Source organism: Chiloscyllium punctatum, unplaced genomic scaffold (assembly GCF_047496795.1).
Source record: "Chiloscyllium punctatum isolate Juve2018m unplaced genomic scaffold, sChiPun1.3 scaffold_221, whole genome shotgun sequence".
Classification (NCBI taxonomy): Eukaryota; Metazoa; Chordata; class Chondrichthyes; order Orectolobiformes; family Hemiscylliidae; genus Chiloscyllium; species Chiloscyllium punctatum.
Genome location: NW_027309955.1, coordinates 151835 through 171022, shown reverse-complemented (window position 1 = coordinate 171022; position 19188 = coordinate 151835). Strand labels below are relative to the sequence as shown.

The 19188-nt window shown below is 43.3% G+C and overlaps 1 non-coding gene across 1 annotated transcript; it reads right to left on the bottom strand.

Annotated features, from left to right (window-relative positions):
- Nucleotides 1-2300: 2300 nt before the first annotated feature.
- Nucleotides 2301-2382, bottom strand: trnal-uaa (transfer RNA leucine (anticodon UAA)). Its single transcript has one exon. It is a non-coding gene; the product is annotated as a tRNA-Leu (tRNA).
- Nucleotides 2383-19188: the final 16806 nt, after the last annotated feature.

Here is a 19188-nt window from a genome sequence, read left to right as displayed (position 1 = left end):
TTCCTGCCGGGATATTTGAAGCACCGATCCTTCCCACGGGAGGTGAAGGTGATAACTACTCCCCCACAGAAACACAGTGGGGCCAGAGACCTGATCGAGCTGTCCCCCAGCGGTGATTGTGTTGTTCAGAACAAATTGGGTTTGCCGTGTGGGACTGAAACTCAGCTCGATCACACACAGAGACACGGTGTAACAGCCGCCAACAGATGGGGAGGGGTTTGGGGCGGATGCAGGCCCAGTCTGGGAAAAAAAAAGACTGGGTCCTAAATTCAGGGGGAATGAGTGTTACAGGGAGAAGACTGGAGAATGGGATTGAGAACGGTATTAGTCATGATCCAATGGCAGAGCAGACTATGGGCTGAAAGCTCTAACCGTCATCCTATACCTTCCGGTCTCTGGTCACCTGGTATCTAAGGAATGAGAAACTGAGTTAATTGTTCATTTCCAAGTTCTCCGATCATAAATGGGCAAAGTGAGAGATGGGACAGATCTGATACACATTTTTAAAAAAGGGAAAATGGTTGGAGAGGAAAATACAATAAAAGAGAATCTGAGTATAAAGTTGGAAGTCAGAAGATAGACAATAAAAAGGAAGAGTGCACCAATCCAGAGGGAGATGGACATGCAAAAAGAAATGTCACTGGTCCCGAAGTCTTAACTCTCTTCCTTTCCAAAATGTGAGCAGACCTGCTGAGATTTTCCAGCAATTTCATTTGTTGGTTCCGAAACAGAAGATGGGAGTGATCCTGGACCAATCAGCTGTCCCGTGCTCTGGGGGTGTTTGACTGACCCGTTCACCCAGATCACTTCTGTCCCACTGTGAAACCTCACAATCCTACCCCACCCCCACCCCCACCCCTGTTACTGACAAGAAACTCTTCATTCCGTCAACCCCCATGAGCACACAAGATCATTTTCCGTGTGAATTGTGAAACATTCAGGGAGAGTTCCCTTCGGTTTCCGTCAGAACGGTCTGAATGTCTTCATTTTGGTTCAGGACCATTTGACATTGAGTGGTCACTGTCAGACCCCCCCAACAAGTAGCCATTCGTGTTGTGTGTCTCTGAGCACTTTGTTTGGTGCACGTTTGGAGTGGAACCTGACGTTTTGAAAGGGACACCATTCATCGTATATTCGGCTGCACTGATAAACTTGTCTCAGACACTTCCAGGAAAGTGGAGACAGCTTTCACTCAGGAACCGAGGTGTGATCAAACACAGTCGGATCGACGTGTCCAAACCAACCCCTACACTGGGTTACAATACTGCAAGTGGGGCAGAGAGCTGGATTTCTTTAAAGGAGGGAAAGAGCCCATCGTGAGGCTTGAACCTACGGCCCTGAGATTAAGCATCTCATGCTCTCGGACTAAAGTAGCTGGGCCTGGCTCACGATTGATGAGTGTGTCATTTCATCCTGAGCATATTTCACCCGGCATTGCAATTTACAAGGTCCAGTTAATTCCTCCCAATCACAAATGTCATCATTTACACTTTCCATTTCTCAGCTATTATTCCAACAGAACATTATTATCTATTTAGCACTTGTCTCTGGATTTAAGATTCAATATAAATATTTTCATATTTTTATCCTCATCTTTATGTCTCCGGTGTGATTCCCAGTCACTCTGGTAGACGGTAAATCAATTGGGAAATTACCTAAGGAAACCCAATCATTCCTGTTTGGAGTGTAAGGAATCCCATCTGCTGACGAGACAGAGTCCTCACAGTCAACACTTTCTCTATTCTTCCTGCCAACAACTTTTCCCACTTCTTATTTGCGAGACAGGAGTTTTGTTTATGAAACGTTCCAAGAACAGGAACAATCCTCTGATGCCGTGTCCAATTTAAAGTGGAATGGTTGTCCCTTTCACACGGGAAGAGCCGTTCCTGGGGAAGGATTTTCCATGTGCTGTGTTCCAGGACTGAGCAGGAAGCCGCTGATTGAAGCTGCAGTAGCCGCTTTCTGTTGGCAGCGGGGCCTTGGAGAGATTGTGGCCACATCCAGCTGCAGACTCGGGTGGGTTCTCGTGGTTGCAGTGTCGGGACATGGTCGGTCTCAATGCTTGAACTGAAATAATTGAGGCTCAGTGCGAAGGGAGGGCTCGAACCACCGAACTTCCAGACAAATGAACAACTTCCAGACTATTTGAGACACAGAAACTGGCCATGCAGACATCCGAAAGCAGAGGGGTTTAGGAGAGTCAGACTCAGTTGACCTGAGCAGCGGCAAACACAACAACGAAAACGCAGACGGCCTGCAGAGATTCTGCTCTGTTCAACTGCTTGCAGCGGAGCAACCGCTGGTAGCGGTGGGATTCGAACCAACGACTCGATAGAGACTAGAGCTTAAATCCAGCGCCTTAGACCACTCGGCCACGCTACCACAGCGGGGCCACGCTACCACAGCGGAGCCGCGCGCCAAAATCTCATTACTAGCGTTTCAGCATCGCTTCATTTCAGGCACGAACAGATCGCGCATTCAGTAACGAACGTGGAACAATTTCGAAAGTATTTGAAAGGGTTTGCAAGGTTTGCACTGTTTGGACAATAGCACGAAACTGAATTGGATTCGGCAGTTTTCCCTGGAGCTTCAGGGCAGAGGAATGGCCTTACAGAATTTTATAAAGACATGAGGCAGACGGACAGAGAAAAGTGTCAGGGAGTAATTTTTCACAAGGCACATGAGTTCAAAGCGAGATAACATTGGTTTAATGTGAGAACACTAACATTTAAAGGGGATGTGAGGGACACTTGTTTTGAACACAGACATTTCCGTGTGTACAGAAGGAATTGCCATATTTAGTGTCAGAGACTGGTGCGCTCACAACATTTCAAAGGCATCTGAAAGCGTTCGGAGTGATAAGGGACACATTTTGGCAAATATTGGTTAGATTAATTTCGGTTATCTGTTTAGCAGTGGCAAGTTAGAGAGCAGGGTCTGTTTCCGTGCTTGGCAACTCTGAGACGCTCCAGAAGCTGACACCAGCTTGAACAGACCATTTGCTAAAAACGCGTGCTGTTTGTTACTCAGCGCGTTGGGCTATTTTTCCTGGAGGGTGGAGTTTGGTCTGAAGAAAAATACCACACAAATTGTGTTACCCCCTCAGCACTCCAGCAAATCCAAAAACTGACAGCTCTTAGCGTGGAACAGAAGCAAAACAGAAAAGGCGGAACCATTGCCAGACACACTGACATGCTGACTTTGAGGGAGTGCGAATCGTCTATGTCATGTACTGCTCAGACAAATGGCAGCGAGACAATTCCAAACCGTGCTTCCAAACATACTGCAGCTTTAATGCATTGTCAAGTCCCAGAAAGTGCTCAAGTAACATCCAACTAAACAGAACAACAATGAACCATGAGAAGTGAAGATGACAAATTCCATTCTTGATTAAATTGGGTCAACAATGCGCTGGTCCCTCCATCTGATGGAGAGGACCAATCCCCAGCCTCCCTGACCAGGACAGGAATGAAGGAAACCAGAGAGCTAGAACAACGTTTCACACGGTGATAGCCCACCGTTTCACCACAGCAACTGATGCCCGAGCCCGATTCTACCATTTAAGGGTGCGCTACTCTAATTCTCCCATTTACTGTTGCCATGCACCAATTCTCTAATTTAGCTCCACTGTGCTCCAGCTCTCTCATTTACAGATGGCCCGCACCAATTCTCCAATTCAGTGTTGGTTAGCACCATTCCCCTCAATTACTGAAGCCCACTCAGTGTTGCCTCACTCCAATCCCCATACTGACTGATGCCCTCGCCCAATTTAGGGGTGCCGTACACTAAGTCTCCCAAAAGATATTGTCCTGCCTCAATTCTCCCATTTAGTGCAACACAGCATAACTCACCCATTTAGTGCTGAACTGCACTAATTCACCCAGTATCTGATGCCCTCTTGCAAATTCTCACATTTCGATAAGTCCTTTCCCAATTGTTTCCATTTTGTAGTTCCTTCCAATGATTCTCCAATTTCGTGGAGAGCTGCCAGGATTCTTAAACTTAGGTGTGGACAAGTTGGATCGAAGGGTCTGTTTCCGTGCTGTACATGTCTGAGGCTGTAATTACTGCTCCGCGTCGCAGCACCATTCTCCCATTTCCCAATCCTGCACTAATTCGGGAATCACGGCGTATATATATAGTACCCGAAACTGAGCAGAGAGTAAATCCACTGGTTATATATATTTAACCAGCCAGCACAGCGTAAATGCGCTAAACTGAGGAGAGTGTTATTCACCTGGTTATATATATTTAGCCAGCCAGCACAGACTCAGTGCCCTAAACTGAGGAGAGTTTAAATCAGAGTCATTGCCCTAAACTGAGCAGAGCGTAAATCTTCCGATTAGATATATTTAACCAGGCAGCACAGAGTCTCTGCCCTAAACTGAGGATGGCGTGAATGTCCTGTTTGTATATATTTTTAAACAGCCAGTACAGCGTAAGTGCCCTGAACTGAGGAGAGAGTAAATCTCCTGGTTATATATATTTAACAAGCAAGCACAGAGTCATTGCCCCAAACTGAGGAGAGTGTAAATCTCCTGGTTATATATATTTAAACAGCCAGCACAGAGTCAGTGCCCGAAACTGAGGAGAGTGTAAATCTCCTGGTTATATATAGATTCAACCAGAAAGCACAGAGTCAGTGTCCTAAACTGTAGAGAGGGGAAATCTCCTGGTTATATATATTTTACCAGCCAGCACAGAATCATTGCTCTAAACTGAGTTTAATGTAAATCTCTTGGTTATGTATATTTAAACAGCCAGCACAGAGTCAGTGCCCTGAACGTGGGAGAGTGTAAATCTCCTGGTTATATATATATTTAACCAGCCAGCTTAGAGTCAGTGCCCTAAACTGTTGATAGTGTAAGTCTCCTGGCTAGATATATTCAACCAGCCAGCACAGAGTCAGTGTCCTAAACTGTGCAGAGGGGAAAATCTCCTGGTTATATATATATTTAACCAGCCAGCTTAGAGTCAGTGCCCGAAACTGTTGATAGTGTAAGTCTCCTGGCTAGATATATTCAACCAGCCAGCACAGAGTCAGTGCCCTAAACTGAGGAGAGCGTAAATCTCCTGGTTAAAAATATTTGAACAGCCAGCACAGAGTCAGTGCCCTAAACTTAGGAGAGTGTAAATCTCAAGGTTATATATGTTTAACCAGCCAGCTTAGAGTCAATGCCCTGAATTGAGAATAATGTAAGTTTCCTGGCTAGATATGTTCAAACAGCTGGCACAGAGTCAGTGTCCTAAACTGAGGAGACTGTAAATCTCCTGGTTAGATATATTTAACCACCAGGCGCAGAGTCAATGCCCTAAACTGACGAGAGTGTAAATTTCCCAGTAAGATATATTTAAACAGTCAGCGCAGAGTCAGTGCCCGAAAGTTAGGAAAGTATAAATCTCCTGGTTTTTCCATTTAACCAGACAGCACAGACTCAGTGCCCTAAACCGAGGAGAGCGTAAATCTCCTGGTTATATATATTCAACCAGCCAGCACAGATTCAGTGCCTAAACTGAGGAGAGTGTAAATCTCCTGGTTATATACATTTAACCAGCCAGCACAGACTCAGTGCCCTAAACTGTGGAGGGTGTAAATCTCCTGGTTATATATATTCAACCAGAAAGCACAGAGTCAGTGTCCTAAACTGTTCAGAGGGGAAATCTCCTGGTTATATATATTCAACCAGCCAGCACAGAGTCAGTGCCCTAAACTGAGGAGAGCGTAAATCGCCTGGTTATATATATTCAACCAGAAAGCGCAGAGTCAGTGTCCTAAACTGTTCAGAGGGGAAATCTCCTGGTTATATATATTCAACCAGCCAGCACAGAGTCAGTGCCCTAAACTGAGGAGAGCGTAAATCGCCTGGTTATATATATTCAACCAGCCAGCACAGAGTCAGTGTCCTAAACTGTGGAGAGAGGAAATCTCCTGGTTATATATATTTTACCAGCCAGCACAGAATCATTCCTCTAAACTGAGTTTAATGTAAATCTCTTGGTTATGTATATTTAAACAGCCAGCACAGAGTCAGTGCCCTGAACGTGGGAGAGTGTAAATCTCCTGGTTATATATATATTTAACCAGCCAGCTTAGAGTCAGTGCCCTAAACTGTTGATAGTGTAAGTCTCCTGGCTAGATATATTCAACCAGCCAGCACAGAGTCAGTGACATAAACTGAGGAGAGTGTAAATCTCCTGGTTAGATATATTTAACCACCAGGCGCAGAGTCAATGCCCTAAACTGACGAGAGTGTAAATTTCCCAGTAAGATATATTTAAACAGTCAGCGCAGAGTCAGTGCCCGAAAGTTAGGAAAGTGTAAATCTCCTGGTTTTTCCATTTAACCAGACAGCACAGACTCAGTGCCCTAAACCGAGGAGAGCGTAAATCTCCTGGTTATATATATTCAACCAGCCAGCACAGATTCAGTGCCTAAACTGAGGAGAGTGTAAATCTCCTGGTTATATACATTTAACCAGCCAGCACAGACTCAGTGCCCTAAACTGTGGAGGGTGTAAATCTCCTGGTTATATATATTCAACCAGAAAGCACAGAGTCAGTGTCCTAAACTGTTCAGAGGGGAAATCTCCTGGTTATATATATTCAACCAGCCAGCACAGAGTCAGTGCCCTAAACTGAGGAGAGCGTAAATCGCCTGGTTATATATATTCAACCAGAAAGCACAGAGTCAGTGTCCTAAACTGTTCAGAGGGGAAATCTCCTGGTTATATATATTCAACCAGCCAGCACAGAGTCAGTGCCCTAAACTGAGGAGAGCGTAAATCGCCTGGTTATATATATTCAACCAGCCAGCACAGAGTCAGTGTCCTAAACTGTGGAGAGAGGAAATCTCCTGGTTATATATATTTTACCAGCCAGCACAGAATCATTGCTCTAAACTGAGTTTAATGTAAATCTCTTGGTTATGTATATTTAAACAGCCAGCACAGAGTCAGTGCCCTGAACGTGGGAGAGTGTAAATCTCCTGGTTATATATATATTTAACCAGCCAGCTTAGAGCCAGTGCCCTAAGCTGTTGATAGTGTAAGTCTCCTGGCTAGATATATTCAACCAGCCAGCACAGAGTCAGTGACCTAAACTGAGGAGAGTGTAAATCTCCTGGTTAGATATATTTAACCAGCAATCGTGGAGTAAGTGCCCTAAACTGAGGAGAGTGTAAATCTCCTGGTTATATATATTCAACCAGAAAGCACAGAGCCAGTGTCCTAAACTGTGCAGAGGGGAAAATCTCCTGGTTATATATATTTAACCAGCCAGCACGGAGTCAGTGCCCTAAACTGAGGAGAGTGTAAATCTCCTGGTTATATAAATTCAACCAGCCAGCACAGAGTCAGTGCCCTCAACTGAGGAGAGCGTAAATCTCCTGGTTAAAGATATTTAAACAGCCAGCACAGAGTCAGTGCCCTAAACTGAAGAGAGGGGGCATCCTCTGGTTATATATATTTGACCAGCCAGCACGGAGTCAGTGCACTAATCTGAGGAGTGCGTAAATCTCCTGGTTATATATATTTGAACAGCCAGCACAGAGTCAGTGCCCTAAACTTCGGAGAGTGTAAATCTCAAGGTTACATATATTTAACCAGCCAGCTTAGAGTCAATGCCCTGAACTGAGAATAATGTAAGTTTCCTGGCTAGATATATTCAAACAGCTGGCACAGAGTCAGTGTCGTAAACTGAGGAGACTGTAAATCTCCTGGTGAGATATATTAACCAGCAGGTGCAGAGTCAGTGCCCTAAACTGACGAAAGTGTAAATTTCCTGGTAAGATATATTTAAACAGTCAGCGCAGAGTCAGTGCCCGAAAGTTAGGAAAGTGTAAATCTCCTGGTTATATACATTTAACTAGACAGCACAGACTCAGTGCCCTAAACTTTGGAGGGTATAAATCTCCTGGTTATATATATTCAACAAAAAAGCACAGAGTCAGTGTCCTAAACTGTGGAGAGGGGAAATCTCCTGGTTATATACATTCAACCAGCCAGCACAGAGTCAGTGCCCTAAACCGAGGAGGGTGTAAATCCCCTGGTTATATATATTCAACCAGAAAGCACAGAGTTAGTGTCCTAAACTGAGGAGAGGGGAAATCTCCTGGTTATATATATTCAACCAGCCAGCACAGAGTCAGTGCCCTAAACTGAGGAGAGCGTAAATCGCCTGGTTATATATATTCAACCAGCCAGCACAGAGTCAGTGCCCTAAACTGAGGAGAGGGGACATCATCTGGTAATATATATTCAACCAGCCAGCACAGAGTCAGTGCCCTAAACTGAGGAGAGGGGACATCTTCTGGTAATATATATTTAACCAGCCAGCACGGGGTCAGTGCCCAAAACTGAGGGAGTGTAAATCTCCTGGTTATATATATTTAAATAGCCAGAACAGTTTCAGTGCCCGAAACTGAGGAGAGTTTAATTCTCCTGGTTGTATATATTTAAACAGCCAGCACAGAGTCAGTGCCCGAAACTAAGGACAGTGCAAATCTCCTGGCTATATGCATGCAACCAGCCAGCACGGACTCAGTGCCCTAAACTGTGGAGATTTATAAATCTCATGGTTATATATATATTTAACCAGCCAGCATGGAGTCAGTGCCCTAAACTGAGGAGAGTGTAAATCTCCTGGTTATATATATTTAAATAGCCAGCACAGTTTCAGTGCCCTTAACTTAGGAGAGGGTAAATCTGCTGGTTATATATATTTAAGCAGACAGCACAGAGTCATTGCCCTAAACTGTGGAGGGTGTAAATCTCCTGGTTATATATATTTTCACAGCCAGCACAGAGTCAGCGCCCACAACTTAGAAGAGTGTAGATCTCATGCTAATAGATATTAAACCAGCCAGCAGAGTCAGTACCCTGAACTGTGGAGAGTGTAAATCTCCTGGTTTTTATATTTAACCAGACAACACAGATTCAGTGCCCTAAAATGAGGAGAGTGTAAATCTCCTGGATATATATATATTTAAACAGCCAGCACAGCGTAAATGCCCGAAACTGAGGAGATTGTAAATCTCCTGGTTATATTTATTACCTCAGCCAGCACCAAGTCAGTGCCCTAAACTGAGGAGAGGGTAAATCCACTGGTTATATATATTTAACCAGCCAGCAGAGTCAGTGCCCTAACGTGAGGAGAGTGTAAATCTCCTGTTTATATGTATTTAACCAGCAGGGACAGAGTCAGTACCCGAAACTGAGGAGAGAGTAAATATCCTGGTTATATATATTTAAACAGCCAGCACAGCGTAAATGCGCTAAACTGAGGAGAGTGTTATTCACCTGGTTATATATATTTAGCCAGCCAGCACAGACTCAGTGCCCGAAACTGAGGAGAGTATAAATCAGAGTCATTGCCCTAAACTGAGCAGAGCGTAAAACTTCCGATTAGATATATTTAACCAGGCAGCACAGAGTCAGTGCCCTAAACCGAGGAGAGCGTAAATCTCCTGGTTATATATATTCAACCAGCCAGCACAGATTCAGTGCCTAAACTGAGGAGATTGTAAATCTCCTGGTTATATACATTTAACCAGGCAGCACAGACTCAGTGCCCTAAACTGTGGAGGGTGTAAATCTCCTGGTTATATATATTCAACCAGAAAGCACAGAGTCAGTGTCCTAAACTGTGCAGAGGGGAAATCTCCTGGTTATATATATTCAACCAGCCAGCACAGAGTCAGTGCCCTAAACTGAGGAGAGTGTAAATCTCCTGGTTATATAAATTCAACCAGCCAGCACAGAGTCAGTGCCCTCAACTGAGGAGAGCGTAAATCTCCTGGTTAAAGATATTTAAACAGCCAGCACAGAGTCAGTGCCCTAAACTGAAGAGAGGGGGCATCTTCTGGTTATATATATTTGACCAGCCAGCACGGAGTCAGTGCACTAATCTGAGGAGAGCGTAAATCTCCTGGTTACATATATTTGAACAGCCAGCACAGAGTCAGTGCCCTAAACTTCGGAGAGTGTAAATCTCAAGGTTATATATATTTAACCAGCCAGCTTAGAGTCAATGCCCTGAACTGAGAATAATGTAAGTTTCCTGGCTAGATATATTCAAACTGCTGGCACAGAGTCAGTGTCGTAAACTGAGGAGACTGTAAATCTCCTGGTGAGATATATTAACCAGCAGGTGCAGAGTCAGTGCCCTAAACTGACGAAAGTGTAAATTTCCTGGTAAGATATATTTAAACAGTCAGCGCAGAGTCAGTGCCCGAAAGTTAGGAAAGTGTAAATCTCCTGGTTATATACATTTAACTAAACAGCACAGACTCAGTGCCCTAAACTTTGGAGGGTATAAATCTCCTGGTTATATATATTCAACAAAAAAGCACAGAGTCAGTGTCCTAAACTGTGGAGAGGGGAAATCTCCTGGTTATATACATTCAACCAGCCAGCACAGAGTCAGTGCCCTAAACCGAGGAGGGTGTAAATCCCCTGGTTATATATATTCAACCAGAAAGCACAGAGTTAGTGTCCTAAACTGAGGAGAGGGGAAATCTCCTGGTTATATATATTCAACCAGCCAGCACAGAGTCAGTGCCCTAAACTGAGGAGAGCGTAAATCGCCTGGTTATATATATTCAACCAGCCAGCACAGAGTCAGTGCCCTAAACTGAGGAGAGGGGACATCATCTGGTAATATATATTCAACCAGCCAGCACAGAGTCAGTGCCCTAAACTGAGGAGAGGGGACAACTTCTGGGAATATATATTTAACCAGCCAGCACGGGGTCAGTGCCCAAAACTGAGGGAGTGTAAATCTCCTGGTTATATATATTTAAATAGCCAGAACAGTTTCAGTGCCCGAAACTGAGGAGAGTTTAATTCTCCTGGTTGTATATATTTAAACAGCCAGCACAGAGTCAGTGCCCGAAACTAAGGACAGTGCAAATCTCCTGGCTATATGCATGCAACCAGCCAGCACGGACTCAGTGCCCTAAACTGTGGAGATTTATAAATCTCATGGTTATATATATATTTAACCAGCCAGCATGGAGTCAGTGCCCTAAACTGAGGAGAGTGTAAATCTCCTGGTTATATATATTTAAATAGCCAGCACAGTTTCAGTGCCCTTAACTGAGGAGAGGGTAAATCTGCTGGTTATATATATTTAAGCAGACAGCACAGAGTCAATGCCCTAAACTGTGGAGGGTGTAAATCTCCTGGTTATATATATTTTCACAGCCAGCACAGAGTCAGCGCCCACAACTTAGAAGAGTGTAGATCTCATGCTAATAGATATTAAACCAGCCAGCAGAGTCAGTACCCTGAACTGTGGAGAGTGTAAATCTCCTGGTTTTTATATTTAACCAGACAACACAGATTCAGTGCCCTAAAATGAGGAGAGTGTAAATCTCCTGGATATATATATTTATTTGAACAGCCAGCACAGCGTAAATGCCCGAAACTGAGGAGATTGTAAATCTCCTGGTTATATTTATTACCTCAGCCAGCACCAAGTCAGTGCCCTAAACTGAGGAGAGGGTAAATCCACTGGTTGTATATATTTAACCAGCCAGCAGAGTCAGTGACCTAACGTGAGGAGAGTGTAAATCTCCTGTTTATATGTATTTAACCAGCAGGGACAGAGTCAGTACCCGAAACTGAGGAGAGAGTAAATCTCCTGGTTATATATATTTAAACAGCCAGCACAGCGTAAATGCGCTAAACTGAGGAGAGTGTTATTCACCTGGTTATATATATTTAGCCAGCCAGCACAGACTCAGTGCCCTAAACTGAGGAGAGTATAAATCAGAGTCATTGCCCTAAACTGAGCAGAGCGTAAAACTTCCGATTAGATATATTTAACCAGGCAGCACAGAGTCTCTGCCCTAAACTGAGGATGGCGTGAATGTCCTGTTTGTATATATTTTTAAATAGCCAGTACAGCGTAAGTGCCGAAAACAGGGAGGAGTGGAAATCTCCTGGTTATATATATTTAACAAGCTAGCACAGAGTCATTGCCCCAAATTGAGGAGAGTGTAAATCTCCTGGTTATATATATTTAACCAGCCAGCACAGAGTCAGTGCCCGAAACTGAGGAGAGTGTAAATCTCCTGGTTATATATATTCAACCAGAAAGCACAGAGTCAGTGTCCTAAACTGTGGAGAGGGGAAATCTCCTGGTTATATATATTTTACCAGCCAGCACAGAATCATTGCTCTAAACTGAGTTTAATGTAAATCTCTTGGTTGTGTATATTTAAACAGCCAGCACAGAGTCAGTGCCCGAAACTGAGGAGAGTGGAAAACTCGTGGTTATATACATTTTAACAGCCAGCACAGAGTCAGTGCCCTGAACGTGGGAGAGTGTAAATCTCCTGGTTATATATATATATTTAACCAGCCAGCTTAGAGTCAGTGCCCTAAACTGTTGATAGTGTAAGTCTCCTGGCTAGATATATTCAACCAGCCAGCACAGAGTCAGTGATCTAAACCGAGGAGAGTGTAAATCTCCTGGTTAGATATATTTAATCAGCAAGCGTAGAGTAAGTGCCCTAAACTGAGGAGAGTGTAAATCTCCTGGTTATATATATTCAACCAGAAAGCACAGAGCCAGTGTCCTAAACTGTGCAGAGGGGAAAATCTCCTGGTTATATATATTTAACCAAACAGCACGGAGTCACTGCCCTAAACTGAGGAGAGTGTAAATCTCCTGGTTGTATATATTCAACCAGCCAGCACAGAGTCAGTGCCCTAAACTGAGGAGAGCGTAAATCGCCTGGTTAAAAATATTTGAACAGCCAGCACAGAGTCAGTGCCCTAAACTTTGGAGAGTGTAAATCTCAAAGTTATATATATTTAACCAGCCAGATTAGAGTCAATGCCCTGAACTGAGAATAATGTAAGTTTCCTGGCTAGATATATTCAAACAGCTGGCACAGAGTCAGTGTCCTAAACTGAGGAGACTGTAAATCTCCTGGTTAGATATATTTAGCCACCAGGCGCAGAGTCAGTGCCCTAAACTGACGAGAGTGTAAATTTCCTGGTACGATATATTTAAACAGTCAGCGCAGAGAAGTGCCCGAAAGTTAGGAAAGTGTAAATCTCCTGGTTTTTCCATTTAACCAGACAGCACAGACTCAGTGCCCTAAACTGTGGAGGGTGTAAATCTCCTGGTTATATGTATTCAACCAGAAAGCACAGCGTCAGTGTCCTAAACTGTGGAGAGGGGAAATCTCCAGGTTATATACATTCAACCAGCCAGCACAGAGTCAGTGCCCTAAACCGAGGAGAGCGTAAATCTCCTGGTTATATATATTCAACCAGCCAGCACAGATTCAGTGCCCTAAACTGAGGAGAGTGTAAATCTCCTGGTTATGTACATTTAACCAGCCAGCACAGACTCAGTGCCCTAAACTGTGGAGGGTGTAAATCTCCTGGTTATATATATTCAACCAGAAAGCACAGAGTCAGTGTCCTAAACTGTTCAGAGGGGAAATCTCCTGGTTATATATATTCAACCAGCCAGCACAGAGTCATTGCCCTAAACTGAAGAGAGTGAAAATCTCCTGGTTATATATATTTAACCAGCCAGCACAGAGTCATTGCCCGAAACTGAGAGCGTAAATCCACTGGTTATGTATATTTAAATAGCTAGCACAGTTTCAGTGCCCTTAACTGAGGAGAGTGTAAATCTCCAGGTTATATATATTCAACCAGCCAGCACGGAGTCAGTGCCCTAAACTGTGGAGGGTGTAAATCTTCTGGTTATGTATATTTAACCAGACAACACAGACTCAGTGCCCAAAACTGACTCGAGTGTAATTCTCCTGGTTATATATCATTAACCAGCCAGCACAGAGCCAGTGCCCGAAACTTAGGCGAGTGTAAATCTCCTGGTTATATATATTCAACCAGCCAGCACAGAGTCAGTGCCCTAAACTGAGGAGAGCGTAAATCTCCTGGTTAAAAATATTTGAACAGCCAGCACAGAGTCAGTGCCCTAAACTTAGGAGAGTGTAAATCTCAAGGTTATATATATTTAACCAGCCAGCTTAGAGTCAATGCCCTGAACTGAGAATAATGTAAGTTTCCTGGCTAGATATATTCAAACAGCTGGCACAGAGTCAGTGTCCTAAACTGGGGAGACTGTAAATCTCCTGGTTAGATATATTTAACCACCAGGCGCAGAGTCAGTGCCCTTAACTGAGGAGAGTGTAAATTTCCTGGTAAGATATATTTAAACAGTCAGCGCAGAGTCAGTGCCCGAATGTTAGGAAAGTGTAAATCTCCTGGTTTTTCCATTTAACCAGACAGCACAGACTCAGTGCCCTAAACTGTGGAGGGTGTAAATCTCCTGGTTATATGTATTCAACCAGAAAGCACAGAGTCAGTGTCCTAAACTGTGGACTGTGGATATCTCCAGGTTATAGACATTCAACCAGCCAGCACAGAGTCAGTGCCCTAAACTGAGGAGAGTGTAAATCTCCTGGTTATATACATTTAACCAGCCAGCACAGACTCAGTGCCCTAAACTGTGGAGGGTGTAAATCTCCTGGTTATATATATTCAACCAGAAAGCACAGAGTCAGTGTCCCAAACTGTTCAGAGGGGAAATCTCCTGGTTATATATATTCAACCAGCCAGCACAGAGTCAGTGCCCTAAACTGAGGAGAGGGGACATCTTCTGGTAATATATATTTAACCAGCCAGCACGGAGTCAGTGCCCTAAACTGAGGAGAGTGTAAATCTCCTGGTTATATATATTTAACCAGCCAGCACAGAGTCAGTGCCCGAAACTGAGGAGAGTGTAAATCTCCTGGTTACATATATTTAAACAGCCAGCACCAAGTCAGTGTCCAAAACTGAGGTGAGTATAAATCTCCTGGTTGTATGTATTTAAATAGCCTGAACAGTTTCAGTGCCCTAAACTGAGGAGAGTTTAAATCTCCTGGTTGTATATATTTAAACAGCCAGCACAGTTTCAGTGCCCTAAACTGAGGAGAGGGTAAATCTCCTGTTTATATATTATCCACCAGCCAGCACAGAGTCAGTGCCCTAAACTGAGGAGAGAGGACATCTTCTGGTTATATATATTTAACCAGCCAGCACGAAGTCCGTGCCCTAAACTGAGGAGAGGGTAAATCTGCTGGTTATATATATTTAACCAGGCATCACAGAGTCATTGCCCTAAACTGCGGAGTTTGTAAATCTTCTAGTTATATATATTTAACCAGACAACACAGAGTCAGTGCCCTAAACTGAGGAGAGTGTAAATATTCTTGCTATCTATAATCATCCAGCCAGCACAGAGTCATTGCCCTATACTGAAGAGAGTGAAAGTCTCCTGATTATATATATTTAACCAGCCAGGACAGAGTCAGTGCCCTAAACTGAGGACAGTGTAAATCTCCTGGCTATATGCATGCAACCAGCCAGCACGGACTCAGTGCCCTAAACTGTGGAGATTTATAAATCTCCTCGTTATATATATAATTAACCAGCCAGCACAGAGTCAGTGCCCTTAACTAAGGAGAATGTAAATCTCCTGGTTATATATATTCAACCAGCCAGCACAGTTCCAGTGCCCTAAACTGAGGAGAGTGTAAATCTCCTGGTTGTATATATTTAAACAGCCAGCACCGACTGAGTGCCCTAAACTGAGGAGATTAATAAATCTCCTGGTTATGTGCATATATATAACTAGCCAGCACAGAGTCATTGCCCTAAACTGAGTAGAGTGTAATTCTCCTGGTTATATATATTTAGCCAGCCAGCACAGACTCAGTGCCGTAAACTGAGGAGAGTATAAATCAGAGTCATTGCCCTAAACTGAGCAGAGCGGAAATCTTCCGATTAGATATATTTAACCAGGCAGCACAGAGTCTCTGCCCTAAACTGAGGATGGCGTGAATGTCCTGTTTGTATATATTTTTAAACAGCCAGTACAGCGTAAGTGCCCAAAACAGGGTAGAATGGAAATCTCCTGGTTATATATATTTAACAAGCTAGCACAGAGTCATTGCCCCAAATTGAGGAGAGTGTAAATCTCCTGGTTATATATATTTAACCAGCCAGCACAGAGTCAGTGCCCGAAACTGAGGAGAGTGTAAATCTCCTGGTTATATATATTCAACCAGAAAGCACAGAGTCAGTGTCCTAAACTGTGGAGAGGGGAAATTTCCTGGTTATATATATTTTACCAGACTGCACAGAATCATTGCTCTAAACTGAGTTTAATGTAAATCTCTTGGTTATGTATATTTAAACAGCCAGCACAGAGTCAGTGCCCGAAACTGAGGAGAGTGGAAAACCCGTGGTTATATACATTTTAACAGCCAGCACAGAGTCAGTGCCCAGAACGTGGGAGAGTGTAAATCTCCTGGTTATATATATATTTAACCAGCCAGCTTAGAGTCAGTGCCCTAAACTGTTGATAGTGTAAGTCTCCTGGTTATATATATTCAACCAGCCAGCACAGAGTCAGTGACCTAAACTGAGGAGAGTGTAAATCTCCTGGTTAGATATATTTAACCAGCAAGCGTGGAGTAAGTGCCCTAAACTGAGGAGAGTGTAAATCTCCTGGTTATATATATTCAACCAGAAAGCACAGAGCCAGTGTCCTAAACTGTGCAGAGGGGAAAATCTCCTGGTTATATATATTTAACCAGCCAGCACGGAGTCAGTGCCCTAAACTGAGGAGAGTGTAAATCTCCTGGTTATATATATTCAACCAGCCAGCACAGAGTCAGTGCCCTAAACTGAGGAGAGCGTAAATCTCCTGGTTAAAAATATTTAAACAGCCAGCACAAAGTCAGTGCCCTAAACTGAAGAGAGGGGACATCTTCTGGTTATATATATTTGACCAGCCAGCACGGAGTCAGTGCACTAATTTGAGGAGAGCGTAAATCTCCTGGTTATATATATTTGAACAGCCAGCACAGAGTCAGTGCCCTAAACTTCGGAGAGTGTAAATCTCAAGGTTATATATATTTAACCAGCCAGCTTAGAGTCAATGCCCTGAACTGAGAATAATGTAAGTTTCCTGGCTAGATATATTCAAACTGCTGGCACAGAGTCAGTGTCGTAAATTGAGGAGACTGTAAATCTCCTGGTGAGATATATTAACCAGCAGGTGCAGAGTCAGTGCCCTAAACTGACGAAAGTGTAAATTTCCTGGTAAGATATATTTAAACAGTCAGCGCAGAGTCAGTGCCCGAAAGTTAGGAAAGTGTAAATCTCCTGGTTATATACATTTAACTAGACAGCACAGACTCAGTGCCCTAAACTGTGGAGGGTGTAAATCTCCTGGTTATATATATTCAACCAGAAAGCACAGAGTCAGTGTCCTAAACTGTGGAGAGGGGAAATCTCCTGGTTATATACATTCAACCAGCCAGCACAGAGTCAGTGCCCGAAACCGAGGAGGTTGTAAATCACCTGGTTATATATATTCAACCAGAAAGCACAGAGTTAGTGTCCTAAACTGTGGAGAGGGGAAATCTCCTGGTCATATATATTCAACCAGCCAGCACAGAGTCAGTGCCCTAAACTGAGGAGAGCGTAAATCGCCTGGTTATATATATTCAAACAGCCAGCACAGAGTCAGTGCCCTAAACTGAGGAGAGGGGACATCTTCTGGTAATATATATTCAACCAGCCAGCACAGAGTCAGTGCCCTAAACTGAGGAGAGGGGACATCATCTGGTTATATATATTTAACCAGCCAGCACGGAGTCAGTGCCCTAAACTGAGGAGAGTGTCAATCTCCTGGTTATATATATTTAACCAGCCAGCACAGAGTCAGTGCCCAAAACTGAGTAGAGTGTAAATCTCCTGGTTATATATATTTAACCAGCCAGCACGGAGTCAGTGCCCGAAACTGAGGAGAGTGTAAATCTCCTGGTTATATATATTTAAACAGCCAGCACCAAGTCAGTGTCCAAAACTGAGGTGAGTATAAATCTCCTGGTTATATGTATTTAAATAGCCTGAACAGTTTCAGTGCTCTAAACTGAGGAGAGTTTAAATCTCCTGGTTATATATATTGAACCAGCCAGATAGAGTCAGTTATCCAAACTGAGGAGAGTGTAAATCTTCTGATTCAATATATTTAAAAAGTCAGCAAAGAGTCAGTGCCCTAAATTGAGGACAGTGTAAATCTCCTTGTTTTATATATATATTTGACCAGCGAGCACATATTCAGTGCCCTAAACTGAGGGCAGTGTAAATCTTCTGTTTATATATATTTAACCAGCCAGCACAGACTCAGTGCCCTAAAGTGAGGAGAGTGTCAATCTTCTGGTTATATATATTGAACCAGCCAGCACACAGTCAGTACCCTAAACTCAGGAGAGTGTAAAACAACTGGTTATCGATATTTAACAAGCCAGCAGAGAGTCAGTGCCCGAAAGTGAATAGAGTGTAAAACTGAATACAGTGTAAAACTCCTGGTTATATATATTTAACCAGCCAGCACAAAGTCAGAGAACGAAAGTGAGGACAGTGTAAATCAACTGGTTATATATATTGGAACAGCCACCACATAGTCAGTTCCCTCAACTGAGGAGAGTGTAAATCTCCTTGTTAAATAGATTTAACCAGCCAGCACAGAGTCAGTGCACTAAACTGAGGACAGTGTAAATCTACTGGTTATATATATTTAACCAGCCAGCACAGAGTCATTGCCCTAAACTGAGGAGAGTGTAAATCTCCTGGTTATATATATTTAACCAGCCAGCACAGAGTCAGTGCCCTAAAGTGAGGAGAGTGTAAAACAACTGGTTATGTATATTTCACAAGCCAGCACAGAGTCAGTGCCCTAAACTGAGGACAGTGTAAATGTCCTGGTTGTATATATTTAACAAGCCACAACAGAGTCAGTGCCCTAAATTGAGGAGAGAGTAAATCTCCAGGTTATATATATTTAACCAGCCAGAACAGAGTCAGTGCCCTAAACTGAGGAGAGTGTAAATCTCCTGGTTACATAGATTAAATGAGTCAGCACAGAGTCAGTGCACTTAGGTGAGGAGAGCGTAAATCTCCGAGTTATATATATTTAACCCAACAGCACAGAGTCAGTGCCCTAAACTGAATACAGTGTAAAACTCCTGGTTATATATATTTAACCAGCCAGCACAAAGTCAGAGAACGAAAGTGAGGACAGTGTAAATCAACTGGTTATATATATTGGAACAGCCACCACATAGTCAGTTCCCTAAACTGAGGA